This window comes from Carlito syrichta, unplaced genomic scaffold (genome assembly GCF_000164805.1).
Source record: "Carlito syrichta isolate Samal-C Ts95f unplaced genomic scaffold, Tarsius_syrichta-2.0.1 Scaffold315293, whole genome shotgun sequence".
Lineage (NCBI taxonomy): Eukaryota > Metazoa > Chordata > Mammalia > Primates > Tarsiidae > Carlito > Carlito syrichta.
This window is the reverse complement of record NW_007259389.1, coordinates 157,147-173,756: the sequence shown is the minus strand read 5'-3', so window position 1 is coordinate 173,756 and position 16,610 is coordinate 157,147. Positions and strand designations below refer to the sequence as shown.

The following is a 16,610-nucleotide window of genomic DNA, read 5'->3' as shown; positions in this document are numbered from 1 at the left end:
GAGATTTTAAAAACATATCTCAAAAGAAGTAATATGGAGGATTTTTATTTTATCTTTTGTTTTGATATGTTTCTTCTGTTTTATAGCCATGGTCATCTTTTGCAATGGGGAAAAATGACTTTTGTTTTTAAAAAAGAAAAAAATAGTTAAAAGTAATCATATTTAAAATTCTGAATGGGCAATGTTTTGGGAAAACAATAAATGTCAAATATTAAAAGGTATTTGTTTATTTTAGGTCCTAGTTTTGATCTGTTTTCCTGAATTCAAGTAGCAAGATTTATTTTTACCCTTGCATAAAAGAACCGGCATTTAAAGTATTGTTTATAAGCTACAAAACAATGTTTGTTAATAGCAGGCATTACTAATTTGCAAAAGAGTTTTAGGAGCTCCGATGAGGCAAACATAACTTCTTCACTAAATCACAGAAAATTAACCAATTAAAATGAGAATTTCTAGGGGTAAAGTATAGATTTTGTAGATTTTACTAGAAAAATTGCTATTGATTTTGAAAACTATTAAGTATAAAAAGGATTTTATCATATATAACTAAATTAACTGAGCCAATTCAAATATCCAACTGTCTTAGGCCATGGTCTGTTGCTATAACAGAATACCAGAGATTGTATAATTTTTATAGAAATCTGTATTAAAACTTATGGTTCTGGAGAGTGAGAGGTCCAAGAGCATGACTCTGGCATCTGGTGAGGGTCATTTCATGGCAAAGGCAAAAGGCAGAACAGTGAGAGAGTTATGAAAGAGAGTTGGCTTTTATTACATAACAAATTAATTTTTGTGATAACATCATTAATTCATTCATGAGGGTAGAACTCCCCAAACTAATTACTTCTTAAAGGCCCACCTATTAATACTGTTACAATGACAATTAAATGTCAACATGAGTATTCAAAAGGATATTTAAGCTAGAACATTCTGCCCCTGGCCACAAAATTCATATCCTCCTTACATACAAATGTCTTAACTCATTTCAACTCAAAAGACCAAAGTCTGGCATTTCATTAGATATGGGTGAAACTTAAGGCATGATTTACCTTGATGTAATTCCGTCAGGTTGTAAACCTGTGAAATTAAACAAGTTATCTAGTTACAAAATACAATGATGGAAATAGGCATAAGATAAACATCCACATTCCAAAAAAAAAAGCAACAAATGAGAGGAATAACTGGTGTCAAGTAAGTCCAAAGTCTAACAAAGTAAACAACATCCAAGTCTTAACGCTAAAGAATAATCTCCTTTGATTCATGCCTCCTTCCTAGATACACTGGGGTGGATATTGGGCTCCCAAGGGTTCTGGCAGCTCTATCCCACAGCTTTGCTGGGCTCAGTCCATGTAGCAGCACTTGCAAATTTAAATCTGTGCCTGCAGGTCTCCTGAGTGGGAGTTGTACATTCGTAGTCCTGCATTCCTGGAGTTGTAGCCATATCCACAACTTCAGTAGGTATTGCCCTGGAGTAAAGGTCATTGTTCTTAATGAAATGTAGAACTGAAGAGAGATAAATTACAATACTTGGCAGAAGAAATATCTGGACAGCAGCATTCAAGGTGCTAGCTGATTACTTTTTTTTTTTTTTTTGAGTTGAAGTCCTATTCTGTGGCCCAGACTGGAGTGCAGTGGCACACTCACAGCCACCCTAGCATTGATCTGTTGCACTCTGGTGATTCTTCCACATCAATCTTCCAAGCATCTAGAACTACAGGCGTGCACTACCATGCCCGGCTAATATATATATATATATATATATTTGTAGAGATGAGTTCTTGCCAAGTTACCTGCTGGGCTGGTCTTGAATCCGAGGGCTCAGGCAGCACACTCGCCTCAGCCTCCCAAAGTGCTGGGGTTAGAGACTGAGCCTAGCCCAGCCTACTTTTAACTGCATGTAGTGAGACGCAAAAGTAAAGAAAAGACTTAAATATGCAAATTATAATGAAAAGAAAAGCAGAATTAAAAGATTTGGAAAATTCCAAGCCTGGCCTTGTAAAAAGTAAAAAATAAAGGTTTAGGAGCGATATTAAGGCTGTACTTTTTTATACCTATAAATTTTACACCTATAAATAATTTGGGCATGCATTTTAATTTTCTCCAATTTAAAAATAAACCTTATCCCAGTCCCTTTTCTTTTGTTCATATTTGCATGTTAATAATTTCTGTTTTTGCCATTGCATAATTAAATGTTTCTTCTTAATTTAGGCATATATCTTTTACACAACATGTATCTTAATTACTTAAAATTTCAAACTTTCAAATTTCTTTAAAATGATGAGTCTTTATTTGCATTTGTTATAATGATTTAAATACTTAGGGAAAAAATATCAAAACTTTATTTTACATTTTTGAATGTTATGTTTGTAAATAATCTTATTCTTTTTATTGGAAAATATAGTTTATTTAGAAAGTAAATTAGAGAGAAAGGAGATTCACCACAAGGTAGGGGAGGGGGCCAAAGCCAGAAAACATGGCAGTCATATCTCAAAGAGTACAGGGCCATACCAGAGTTTAACAAAGCAATAGCAATAACCTTATTCCTTTATCTTCACTTTGACAGATAAATATTTCTACTTGTTGATTTCATTCTTATTGGAATTTGGAGCAAAAATGTTGTTTTGGATTACCATTTATCTTAAATTTTATGATGATATTGGTATATACATTTGAGTAATCAAATTATCATTTCTATGCAATTTCTGAACAATTGAAGGTTTTACCCAATAGATTCTACTTTTATTTATTTGTTAATCAATATTGAAGTTTAATTTTCAAGAAAAATTGGCAGTTTTTCATCAATAATTAATCACATTCTGCACCATAATTTATCAATGTGTTTACTTTTTTATTGTGTCATATTCCAAACCTTCCATTTGTGTGCATTGCTTTCCTTATTAAGTAAATCTTTTGGTAGTAATAGTCTTAAACTGTAAATATAGTCTATGTGTCTAAAAATATCTGTTTTACTCTTGTTTTTGAATGGTAGCAAAGTATAAATTCCTAGATTGACAGTTGTTTTTTCTGAGCAATGATCTCCTTCTATTATTGGTGCTGAGAAATTTGCTGTTACCACAACTTTATTATAGAAGATCTTTCTCCTGTTAAAAGTATGTAAATATCCTTTTGAGCTAGAACATGTTTCAATTTCACTGGATGTGTCTATATCTGAATTGATTATATTTATTGTGATGTATGTTTAGAGTAATTTTGGGTCTGAAAATAGCTTTATGAATAAAAATCACCAACAATTATCATCTCTTTAAATACTGTTTCCAGGCCATTCCTTGTTTTTCCTTCTGAAACTCCTGTTTGACAATTATCAAATCCACTCAATTCATCTTTTAAATCTCCCAACCGCTCTATCATTTGTTAATTATTTTTCTCATTATTTATTCAGTGAGCATTCTTTGCTATCTTCATTTTATTTACTAATTCATTAGTTAACTGCATTCACTTGAAAGATTTGACATCTATTTCATTTTTATTTTGAGGACATTTTTATTTTATATTTTTATAATAATTTATATATACATTTGATATTTTAAAATTATATTTCTAAAAATTATATTTTATTAAAAGTTATGCTTTAATGGATCATTTTATGGTTCCTCAACATGTTTGCTTTATATATTTCGGTGTGCTTCTAAAAAAATGAACTACTTCTCTATTACAGTTCTAATCACATTATGAACTTTTTGGTTATCTTTTCCAGTTCTTAATATCTTTCATTTTATAGTTTTGGGGCTCTTTTTAAGTTGAAGTATATATCTATTTCTTTCTTTCTTTTTTTTTTTTGTTTGTGCTATTTGTTAGCCACCTTGCGTATTTTTATCCTCTATCTTAAGTGTATATCAGGTTAGCAGCTAATCTAATTATGGAAACTCACTTTCTGGTTTTCAGTATGTAATCTATTTTTAACTTGTCTCTGTGATTTATTATAAAAACATATAGCTTTTATAGGACAGTCATTTTCTTCTTCTCTTTGTAGGAGTGAAATTCAAGCATTATTCTTAACTTTATTCTCACTAGAAGCCCTTTAGAGACCTTATGCAGAAACTTAACATTCTGTTTAAATGTTTGATATGCCTGTTTGGGGCCACAGAACTTAGAAAGCTTGTAACTATAGTTGTTCCACTTTCTTAGTTTGTGTTCCTCTTTTATTTCTGTTTTGTTTTTTTTTGAGTTGGAGTCTCACTCTGTCGCCCAGACTGGAGTGCAGTGGCCGCTCCCAGTCACCGCAGCCTCGACCTGCTGGGCTCTGGGGATCCTTCTGCCTCAGCCTTCTGAGTAGCGGGAACTACAGGTGCGCGCTACCACGCCTGGCTGATTTTTGATTTACTGTAGAGATGAGGTCTTGCCAAGTTTCCCAGGTGGGTCTCGAACCCGCGGACTCAGGCAATCCACTCACCTCAGCCTCCCAAGGCGCAGGATTACAGGCTGAGCCACCGAGCCCGGTTTATTTCTGGTTTTCAAAGTTAAATTTTTATTTAGAAATAAAGATTTTAAAAAATAGGCTATCTTATGGATGCATAGTCTATGGAAGTTTTTTTCTCTTTCTCTTCATTATTCCTATATTTCTGAAGTACTGAAGCAGAGAGAAGTTTTCAAGGCATAATGTTGACCAGAATGTATACTGTTGGGATTAGAAGGTTTTTGAGTTACAGAGGGTTGAGATATAAAGCACATGGACTTTGGAGTCTGATATGGTGGGTCCAACTCTTACTATTAGAACTGTTAGGTAATAGAATTCTAGTCAGAGAGAAAAGCAAATTAATCTGTCAACTGTTATGTGAGACTGTTACTTAGTTTTTCTAAGTATCCTCATTTATAAAATTAACAAAATTGTTTCCACCTCTCACTATTACATAGTATTCAGATAAGATCATCTATTGTAAAATGTATAACATAAAGAATCATCAGTAAGTGTTTATATTTGTATCTGTAAAATTCAATATTTTGTTATGTATCAATTTGAACTAGAGTATAACTTTCATAAATGATAATACAAGACTTTGAGCAAATCTAAATATGCAGAATGCAATAACTAGACTAAAGATCATAGGTTCCTTATGTTGTCCTATCAGATCATCCCATTTGTTTTAGGAAAAATAAGAGCATAGCAAGCTGTTGGCATAACCTGTTTATGAGGATCATTAATTTATCTGATTTTTACTGAATATTTATCAAAACTGCCATCAACAAAGTAGACATGGTTCACCACACATATGGCGCCTACTAAATGTGACAGGCCTTGCTATGAACACAATTGTTATAAACACAAATATATATCCATGACAAGTACCATTAATGGAAAGAACATTGTTCGGTGATAGCAAGCAACAGGGGACGTCTATAGAAATGCAGTAAGAGACAAACTCTTGTGAAAGTGAACTTGAGATCTGAAGATTAATCTATTGGGCAAAGTGGGGCAAAGACTGTTCCAGGCAAAAGAAAGATCTTAAAGCAGGAAAGATTTAGATATTTTAATTGATTCAGAGAAGCCCTTTACAAATAAATTACATAGAAAAGAAGTATGAAAATATTATTGCCTCTTCTCTCTCTCTAATTTTTATATTTTTCTGTCTCTCCAATTAGGCTGGCAAATAATGTGCTCTTTTGTTTTCCTTTTAAAAGAAACTAATTTAGTCGGGCTCGGTGGCTCAGCCTGTAATCCGTGTCTTTGGGAGGCTGAGGTGAGTGGATTGCCTGAGCCTGCGGGTTCGAGACCCGCCTGGGCAGCGAGACCTCATCTCTACGATAAATCAAAAAATCAGCTGGGCGTGGTAGTGTATGCCTGTAATTCCGGCTACTCAGAAGGCTGAGGCGGAAGGATCGCCGGAGCCCAGCGGGTGGAGGCTGTGGTGGCCAGGAGCGGCCGCTGCACTCCAGTCTGGGCGACAGAGTGAGACTCCAACTCAAAAAAAAAAAAAAAAAGAAAGAAACTAATTAAAACAGTTTTAATTAACAGAAAACTATAAAGGTGTACAGAGATTATCCACGTATCCTCTATTCAGTTCCTCTATTACAAACACCTTATCTTAATATGATACATTTGTTATAATTGATCAACCAATTTGATACATTATTGTCAATTAGAGTCCATACTTAATATTCACCTAATGGACTCTTCTGTTCCAGGATTTCACATTACATTTAATCCTTATGTCTTAGATTCTTCTTGGCTATGACAGTTTCTCAAACATCTGTTGTTTTTGATGACCTGAACAGTTTTGAGGCATCTGGTCAGATACATTGTAGAATGTTTCTCAGTTGGGATTTATCTGACTTTTAAACAAAATTAGTCTGGGTTATATGTTTTTAGGGCAAGGACAACAAAGATGAAATGCCCATCACAGCATATTAAGTATATATTAGCATGGTATTACTGTGGGCATTAACAGAGTTTCTACATAAATTATATTGAATCTTCCATGAAAGATTTGTCTTTGTCACTCATTTGTTAATTAATTAATTTATAATAGTAAGGATTCATGAATATTTACTTTATGCTTTGTGTTATAATCCATACTACTTCTTTTATTTTGTCATTGAGTTTTCAACCTAGGCCCATTGCAATGGAAACTTTTTCAGGAGACTTATTCTTTTAACTTTTTTTTCTCCGTTCTGACACTACAAGAATCTCCAGGCTTATCTTGCATATTTCCTGCCTAGTCCTAGAAAAAGCCATTTTGCCAAAACTCTGCATCTGTTTATTGGAGACTGGTACTAGAAACCAAAATCTAGATGCTAGTGCTGCTCTTCTTCTCAAGGGGCTTATTGGAACTTTATGTAACTGACAGATAATGTCTCCCTTGTTAAATATAAAATATAATATTGTTTAGAGGTGAGGTTAGAGGTTGAAAGGAAATACCAGAGCAAATAATGTTTCTAAAGCTATATTTCTAATGCTTCTAAATACATCTCAGAGTAACAGAGCATTATCTAATTACGCCTGCCTATAATTGGTCTGAGTAAGGGAAGTATCTTATAATTTTAGACTAGCTATGTAAAATGCAAGATATATAAAGGACATTTATTTAGTAAAATTTTCTGGCATTACTAGAGAAAATTACTGTACATGATTCATTACAATTCTAGGAAGCTCTTACTTAAAAAAAAATTATGATGACAAAATTTAAAATAATTTTTCTTTATAATAATATGCAATGACATAAAATTCCAAAATTTTAACAAAAGATAACTTAATTTCATTAACAAAATAATGGTAAAATATTTAAAAATGATTATTTAAACTGCTATATTGATAAACAATGTTATTTTATATAATTTCACATATGTGTATCTGTGGAGACAAACTATAATAAGCCAAGTCATTCTGTGTAGTTTTGAGATTAATGCCAAATAACTATGTAAAGAATTAATTTGTTTGATGTGTATAGCAAGCTTAAAAATTGTGGCCAATAGGTAAAATTATATTAAACATATAGCAACCATATATGCAATTCTTTCTGTTATATGAGTTATAGATAAAAATTGCTACATAGATTGAAACATTAGTCACATTTCTTTTTAGATATTGGCTGACTTTGTTTACTCTAGTGAAAGAAACTAGTTAGTTCTATTGAGTGGATTATCATCCCATTTTTAAAAATATTAACTATATTTTGAGTATCAGTTAAGGAGGCTAAAACTCTTGGCTACTATTTATAACACCATGACAACCAGCACAACATTTGCAATCTTTTGTTTCTCAATATATAAAAGGAGAATATGAATAAGTAATAACAACAATTTTTAGGAAAAGAGTGGTTAGTTCAGTCTATTTAGAAGTGTCATATCAGGTAACATTTTGAATATCTGTGAAACTTTATTGGGGCCTGGCTGGATAAATGTTACAAAGCAATTTAAAAAGTAGATAGAGGCTCCAAAAATATATATATATATATACTAAATTGTACTTTTAAAATGTAGCAAACATACACTTGTAACCCCTTAATTAAGATAAAAAAAAGAAACTGTACAATTAAGCAAGTAAAACAGAGTTGCCAAAAATGATTTTCAAATGTCTATAATCTTTTTAATTTGAAAATTAAAGAAATGCAATGCTTGCATATTTTAAATACCAAGTCAAAATTTAAATAAAATAAGCATGCTATATATTTTGAATTTCTTTAAAATTTTTATTGTTTGAACAAATTCTTAATTATGGATTATATGTACTTGATGTTTACCATCATACAATTCTACTGCTGTCTGGTCCTCTGAAGAACTACTCAAATTTTGACTATAAGTTTGTATATAGAAATGATGTTTTGGAATATGATTCAGATTGATTAATTCTTGAGAATACCAGAGAAGACATTTACATGAATGGCATGTATCTCTCATATTTTTCAAACTCTGTGCTAGACTACCAATTTTTAGATGTTTTATATTATGCTAACACCGAATCATATAGCAATGCTAGTAATAAATTATTATTCAGATTATTTTCCTCTTTCAAATTATCTGAAAAATACCTTTGGATAAGTCAGGCTGATGAATTTCTTAAGACTGATCATATTAACTTTTTTCTTAACAATATGCTATCATTAGATACATGACTGGTTTATTGCTATGCAATATCATGTTATAAAACTGATTTAATTCATGTATAAATTTTATTATAGTTAATTTACAGATACTTCATTGTTTAAATAAAAATAGTATAGTTTAGTTCAATATTAACCAAAATTGATCATATAACTGGTGACTAAATAGTGAAGGTAATATATGTGAATAAGCAAGTGCCTGCTAAAATACTTTTAATATAAACTTATAAATGCAAAAACAGATTGATTTTTAAATATCCATTTTCTATATGCTGATATTAGATACAAAGAACAGCACTGTATTAGTCTATAATGTATTTATAATTACAGAAAATCTTGCTAAGTTTTTAAAAGCAACACAAAACCAACTGAATAAAAAACATTTAAAGTAAGTTTCTGTGCTATCTGATCACTTTTATTGGTTTTATTTTTATATAAACATTACTTAGAATTTAAAATTTTTATTCAGTGTGCAACATCACATTATATGTTTGCCTTTGAAAATTTAGGAAAAAAAAAGAAAAATTTTCTATCAGTTTATTAGGGTGTTTTCTCTAATCTTATAATCTCTTCAGAACATATAAATAAATTTTGCTACATTCATTAAAGAATACAAGTTAATTTTATAACATAAATTGCTTTTTATAAACGTATTCTGTGTCAGGTGTAACCTCCAGAAAGGAAATACTGAAAAACAGTTAAGAGAATAGGATGTTTTTTGGAAGAAAGCCTATGAATTATAAAATATAAGAGGAAGTGGGACAATAAATAGTCAATGAGTGAAAGCATGCAGACTACCATGTGAAGTTGACCTTGTGAAAAGAGAAAAGAAAGAAAGCAGGATTCGTGCAGATCTGACACAGTCTCAGATGACCCAGCAGGTCTGGACCAAAGATGACTCCTTAGACGAGTCCTGTGTTAAGCATAAATGGCCAGGTCCTAGCAACCCCACCATGCTCAGTCATTGGGTGGGGCATCGTAAGAAACAGTCATTAGGTGGGGCATTCTAAGAAACAGTCATTGGGTAGGGTATCCTGAGAAATGTATGGTCTCAGCTTGAAAGCAGAAAAGCCAAAGGGTCATGAGGAAACAGCTGACTCTGTTAGCTAATCGTACCGCTCATACAGTAACTTCAGGTTTTTCCTTGCAGGAGGAACCAAGGAGGCAACACATTCTTTGTACCATATATATTACATTTATTTTCTTTAAGAAGAAAGACATGTTTAAAACTCAAAACGTTATTAAATAAAATCATACTCAAACCAGGCAAAGTGGGGAACAAAGGGACTCCCAAACTTTACCTGTATGATGTCCATTTGTATACCTAATCCTGAATTGTACCCCACATCTTTGAAATAAATGTAAAAAATAAAAAAAATTTAAATCATAGATCACCCCAATAATTATTAATTTCTATGTCAATTAAGTATTAAGTACTACTTAATTATAGAAAAAAATCGAACTGATTTATGGGCATTTTAGAACTTTTAAAATTGTTTATAATAATAATTCAGCTTAAACTTTTAATATAAGATAAAAGTTTAAGCATTATAATACAAAAGGTAAGATCTTTAATCACAAACTAAACTTAGCTGTTATTGTTAGTGAACACTTTCCTGAAATGTACTTACTATGAGAGGATGCAAATTATGCTTTAAAGGCTGGCAATAATATTTTTGTCTACAATGCATGTGCTACCATATCTGTTGGGTTTTTTTAAATCAAAGTTTTAATTTTTAGAAGAAATATGATGACTATATTGTTGAGAATTTTATCATGAATAGATGTTATATTTTATCATTTGCTTTTTCTGCTTCTATTGAGATCATCATATACTTTTGTATTTAATTTTGTTTGTGTGGTAAGTTACATTTATTAGTTTGCATATGTTGAACATTTTTGCACTCATGGAATATAGCCTACTTGTGTATTTTGTTGATGCCATTTGCATTTATGTTCATCAGAGGTTTTCGTCTGTAGTTTTCTTTTTTCTTGTGTTCTTTTTTTTTGGGGGGGTGAAATCCTTGTCCTCAATTTTTTGGATTCGGTTTAGTAAGGTTGGTGTCAGCACTTATTAGTATGTCTGGTAAAATTAGGCTGTGAATTTATCTGGTCCGTGGTTATTTTTTGTTGCTAAATATTTCATTACTGTTTCAATTTTATTACTTATTATTGCTCTGCTTAAAGAATTTACTTCTGATTCAATCTTGGGAGGTTATACATTTCTAGGAATTTTATCTATTTTCTTTAGGTTTTTATAAAGTGTGCATGTAGAAATGTTCATAGTAGCCCCTGATGCTCATTTCTATTTTTGTGGTATCATTTGTAATGTTACCTTTATCATTTCTGATCTTGCTTATTAGAATCTTCTCTCACTTTTTTGGTTGAAATTGCCAGTCATCTTTTAATATTGCATTATGTTTTCAAAGAGCCAATTTCTCTTTCATTGGACTTAATCTCATTTAGTTTTGCTCTAATCTTTTTTATATTTCCCTCTTTGCTTTTATTTTCTAAATATATGTCAACTCTACAGCCAACATAGTATCAAATGGGAAAAAATCACAAACATCCCCCCTAAGAACTAGAGCAACAACACAAAAGGTGCTTATTTCTACCACTCCTATTGAACAAAGTACTGGATGTCCTAGCCAAAAAGAATGAGGAAAGAAAAGAAATAAAAGGTATCTAAATTAGAAAGAGGTAGTCAAATTACCTCTGTTTGCTGATGATAAAATTCTATAACAGAAAATTCTAAATATGCCCCCCAAACCTACTAGATGCGATAAATGACTTCAGTAACTTTCAGGATACAAAATCAATGTACAAAAATTAGCAGTGTTTCTATATACCAATGATGTTCAAGCTGAGAATCAAATTAAGAGCAATTAAGAACTCACTCCCATTTGCAACAACCACACAAAACCCAAAATATCTAGGAATATATTTAACTAAAAGGTGAAAGATCTCTACAAGGAAAACTACCAACTGATGACAAAATTATAGAAGACACAAATAAGTAGAAAAGCATCCCACGCTTATGAATTAGAAGAATTGATGTCATTAAAATTATTATACTGCCCAAAGCAATCAATAGCAATTGGAAAAAACAATCTTAAAATGTATATGGAACAAAAAAGAGTCCAAATAGCCAAAGTAATCCCAAGTATAAAGAACAAAGCTGAAGGCATTATATTACCTGACTTTAAATTAAACCACAAGACTATAGTAACCAAAATAGCATACTATCATATAAACATAGACACGTAGATCAATGTGACAGAATATAGAACTCAGAAAAAAAGCCACATACCTACAACTAACTGATTTTTGAAAAGTTGACCAAGAAAAATACCATGAAGTAAGGACACTTTATTCAACAAATGGTGGTGGGGATACTAATGGACCATAAGCAGAAACATGACACTAGGCCCCTACTTTTTGCCATATACAAAATTTAACTCAAAATAGACTCAAAACACACATTTAACATATGAAATATACAATTTCTAAAATAAAAACTTTTCTGGAAATCAGTCTAGGTAAATAGGTGTTCTCAAGATCTCAAAAGCAAATGCAACAAGTTAAAAAATAGACAAATGCGATTTAATTAAACTAAAAAGCTGAATAGAAAAAATAAATTCAAAAAAATAAACAGACAACCTATAGAATGGGAGAAATATTTGCAAACTATGTGTCTGACAAAAGATTAACATCCAGAATCTATAACGAACTCACATAACAATAACACAAATAACTATATTAAAAGGTGGGCAAAGGATATGAATATACATTTCCAAATAGAAAACATACAGGTGGCCAACAAACACATGAAAAAAATGTTCAGGGACTTCCAGCAAGATGGCGACAGGCCAGCAGGGTCTGTGAAACCCTCTGCGACAGAGAACACCCATAAAGACCCTCGCTCTTTCCCAGGGGCTGCAGCCCCCATCTTCCTCAGCCTTCTCTTCACAGGGAGCTCAGCCGCCACTGTCACCCGCAGTCACTACTCGATATTGCAACGAACCAGGCTGCTCCTGCAGTCGCCGCACGGGACTAGGCTGCTCCTGCAGTTGCGAATACTGCCACTGCGGTCATTCCCAGCTCATACCTGAAGAAACCCACGACTTCAGACTGTGAAGCCCCGCAAAGCAGGATCTTCTGAGATCGCCGCTGCCACGCTGCACCCCTAGCCCAGAGAAAGGTCTATGAAACTCCCCTGGTGAAGTTGCTGCCGCAGGTTGTGGATGGTAGCAGGCTCCCTCCCCTCTGGACTGTAACGTGGGATAGCACCACCTGCTGGGTAACCAAGGTAATAACATCAAAACGGGAATGGCAAAGGCTCATTCTGCTTGAAAAATGGAAAAAGCCAGATCTCAGTGATAAACTGAGCAGGGGCCCATATCTGAACTATTCTTCACAGCAGGCCAGGAGCAACTTACCCTAACGGTGAACAATTCTACCAGCCTGCAAAGACAGCTAGAAATCACGGCTGAAGGGACATTGGACTTAAAGGAAAAGTCTCAGAGTGTGCTCGACTGGTTCTGTTAGTCTACTAACTTTAATCTATCCCCCCACTTTTTTTCTTCCTTTCTTTTTCTTTTTTCTTTTCTTCCCCCCCTTTTCCTTTTTTCTTATTTCTCTGTAAATCCGATATTGGCATAAAGGAATAGCACACCAATAAGGTTGATCGGTGTGTACATTAGCATCACTGTATGTTTTAGATTTTTATATGGTTGTTGGTTAGTTTTCAGTCATGGTTATTGTTTTTCTTTATATTTGTTTCAGGCTTTGTGTTTCTTTTCACTTACCAGTTGGTACACTCAACTGTTTTCCCTCTCACTCCTCTCTCTCTCCACCCCCCTCCCCCCACTGCCTGCTCCATTCTCTTCCCTCTGTTAACCTCATTTTTCTTTCAGGGAGTAAACCTACAATCCCACTGCATAGACAGACTCCAAGGCAGTGGGAGATGGGTTTCAGACTATCCATACAGCTGTTGGCGAACACCAGGATCTGCAGAGAGATTTTGAATCACAGCTCCCCCGTTAATTAAATCCCAAAACTACAAAATGACTGCCCTCAGCCCACGGTCCAACTCCAGAACTAAACAAAGCAAGAGGAAATATATTAGGAAGAATAGGAGACTGAACAAACAGAAGTAAAAGAAACCCCTCCACCCCTGAATAACAGAATTAAAGAAGATGGGGAAGTGGAATGAAGGGAAAAGTAGGGAGGGAAAATCTGCACAAATGAAGAAAAACCAAAAAGAACACAGGGCTCACACAGAACCCTGGGAGGTCAGACACTGAGAAACAGACTTGAGAACACAAACAGTGAAGAGCTCCCAGAATGACTGGTCACAAGCAACAAACCCAGTCATCAAGGCATTAATAGAGAGAATTAAAAAAATTGAGGAGAGACAAGAGGAAAATAGGAAGGAGCTGATGACAGAAATAACAGCAGTAAAGAATACTGTGATGGAGATAAATAACAAACTAATTAGCATGGAAAGCAGAATTAGCCAAGCAGAAGAAAGAATCTCAGAACTTGAAGACCAAAACACAGAACTAACGCAAACTGTCAAAAACATAGAAAAGAAGCTTAAAAAGTCAGAACAAAACCTTCAGGAGATGAATGATTACTTCAAGAGACCCAATCTAAGAGTAATTGGCCTTCCTGAGGCAGAGAGAGAGTCAGAGGTCACACTGGAACAAATATTTCATGAAATCATTCAAGAAAACTTCCTTCATCTCATCAGTGATGCAAAAATTCAAGCACAAGAAATTCAGAGAACCCCTGCAAGACAACAAATGAGAAGACCAACTCCCAGGCACATAATAATTCGCCTAAACAAAGTAGCTATAAAAGAAAAAATCCTAAAGGCAGCAAGAGAAAAAGGCCAGACTACCTACCAGGGAAGACCAATTAGAATAGCAGCATATTTATCCACAGAAACCCTTCAAGCTAGGAGAGCCTGGAGCCCTATCTTCAAAGTTCTAAAAGAGAAACAATTTCAACCAAGAATAACCTACCCAGCCAAACTAAGCTTCATCAGTGAGGGAGAATTGAAATCTTTTCCAGATATCCAATCCCTAAGAACCTACGCTGCCACCAGACCACCTCTACAAGAAACACTTAAGAAAGTACTGAACACAGAAGAAAAGGAAAAAAGAACAACATTCTTAACAAGAGTACAGGCAAAAGATTAAAAACATGCATGAACCAACTCCAAAACCAAAAGAAAGACAACAAACAAACAGGAACAACAACTCTGTAAGAACCTTATGACAGGGATCAACTCTTGCATTTCAATTATTAGCCTAAATGTGAATGGACTAAATGCACCACTGAAAAGACATACAATGGCAAAATGGATAAAATATCATCAGGCAACAATCTATTGCCTTCAAGAGACTCACCTCATTAGAAAGGACACCCACAGACTCAAAGTAAGAGGATGGGAAACAAACTTTCAGGCAAGTGGAATACAAAAGAAAGGAGGAGTAGCGATCTTAATTTCAGACAAAATACCCTTCAAGCTATTAAAAATCAAAAAAGATACAGAAGGCCACTACATAATGATAAAAGGCTCAATTCATCAACAAGAAATATCTATCCTAAACATATATGCACCCAACATAGGTGCACCAACTTTCATAAAGCAACATCTTGAAAAACTAAAGAAACATATTGATTTTAACACCATCAGAACTCGGGACTTTAATCCCCACTCACAACCCTAGACAGATCATCAGGACAAAAAATCAGCAAGGAGATCCAGAACCTCAGTGTGACTTTGGACCAAATGGACTTAATTGATACCTACAGAACACTTCATCCAAAGACCACAGAATACACATTCTACTCATCACCACATGGAATGTATTCTAAGATCAGTCACATACTCGGCCATAAATCAAGCATAAGCAAAATTAAAATGACTGAAATTCTACCACGCAACTTCTCGGACCACAGGGGAATAAAAATAAACATTGACACCAACAAAGTACTCCCAAAACCTACAAAGACATGGACTCAAAACAGCACGATGCTAAACAACTCCTGGGTCAATGATGAAATCAAAACAGAGATCAATATATACGTGGAAACAAATGAAAATGAAGAAACATCTTACCAAAATCTCTGGGATACCCTGAAAGCTGTAGTAAGAGGGGAATTTATATCCCTACAAACACACATGAAGAAAATGGAAGGAACAGAAATTCACAACCTAACAAGTCACCTAAAGAAGTTGGAAAAGCAAGACCACAAAAACCCTAATTTCAGCAGAAGAATCCAGATCACCAAAATAAAAGCCCAAATCCAGGACATAGAAGAGAAAAAGATAATATAAAAAATCAATGAAACAAAAAGCTGGTTCTTCAAAAGGATAAACAAGATTGATGGTCCCCTAGATAGACTGACCAAGAAAAAACGAGAAAAAATCCAAATAAGCACAATCAGAAACACAAAAGATGAAGTCACATCTGACCCTGAAGAAATACAAAAGATCATTAGAGACTACTACATACACTTGTATGGAACCAAACTTGAACACCTTAAGGAAATGGAGGACTTTCTTTTTTTTTTTTTTTTTTGAGTTGGAGTCTCACTCTGTCGCCCAGACTGGAGTGCAGTGGCTGCTCCTGGCCACCACAGCCTTGACCTGCTGGGCTCCGGTGATCCTTCCTCCTCAGCCTTCCAAGTAGCTGAAATTACAAGCATGTGCTACCACACCCAGCTGATTTTTTAATTTATTTTACAGATGAGGTCTCGCTGCGTAGGCGGGTCACGAACCTGCGGGCTCAGGCAATCCACTCACCTCAGCCTCCCAAAGGCATGGGATTACAGGCTGAGCCACTGAGCCCGGCTAATGGAGGACTTTCTGAAATCACACAACCTACCTAAGTTGGAACAAGAAGAAATTGAGACCCTAAATAGACCAATAGCAATCAAGGAACTCGATTATGTAATAAGAAAACTTCCTACAAAAAAAGCGCCCTGGTCCAGATGGCTTTCCAGCAGAATTCTACAAGACATTTCAGGAGGAGCTGATAC

The 16,610-nt window shown here is 34.1% G+C and overlaps 1 pseudogene; it reads right to left on the bottom strand.

The window, feature by feature from the left end:
- The window catches only part of LOC110594424, a 110,415-nt pseudogene that overhangs the window by 87,748 nt on the left and 6,057 nt on the right, over positions 1-16,610 (bottom strand).